We start from the raw sequence: 633 nt of genomic DNA, 5'->3' as shown, positions 1-633 counted from the left end.
AGAGAGAGAGAGAGAGAGAGAGAGATAGAAACAAGCGGAGAGAGAGAGATACAAACCCGCCAGCCGAGCGATCTTGACCGAATTCTTCATGCTGTCCTGACTAGCTAGCAAGGGTAACTCGTGGGTTTGTTTACAACCCCACCCCCCACCCCGCCCACCCCGCGTCTACGGACGATTCTACTACGCATTATTCCAATGTTTCCGCTCGGATTCCTTCACAACAAATAACATATGTCACGACGCGGTGGAATCAGCCACTCGTCATTTTTTTTCTGGCATCTGGTGTTATTGGTATCATTTTAAAGCTAGATCTAGTTTATTTTTACCTTCTTTTGATGGAAAAATACGCGCCTATTTTGAATAGAAGTCGAGATATTTGTGATTGAAGAAGGTGGGGGGTCGCCTGGTTTCAGAGGTAAAATAAGCGAGAAAATGGCGGCCAAATGTTTGTGATTTTCAAAGCTTGAGAGTCCTTGTAAACTGAAGAATTTCATTTGTTGTACCTAAGATCAATGTGCTTCAGCAAAATTCTCAAAGGAATAACTTTTGTTCAAATGAACATAAAAGGTGTCGAACGAAAAAAATCAAAGATCAGAAGAAGAAAAAAGGTCAAACAAGAGGAAATGCCGACAT

This window comes from Aplysia californica, unplaced genomic scaffold, assembly GCF_000002075.1.
Source record: "Aplysia californica isolate F4 #8 unplaced genomic scaffold, AplCal3.0 scaffold00017, whole genome shotgun sequence".
In the NCBI taxonomy this organism is placed as follows: domain Eukaryota; kingdom Metazoa; phylum Mollusca; class Gastropoda; order Aplysiida; family Aplysiidae; genus Aplysia; species Aplysia californica.
Note: the sequence above shows the minus strand (reverse complement) of the source record.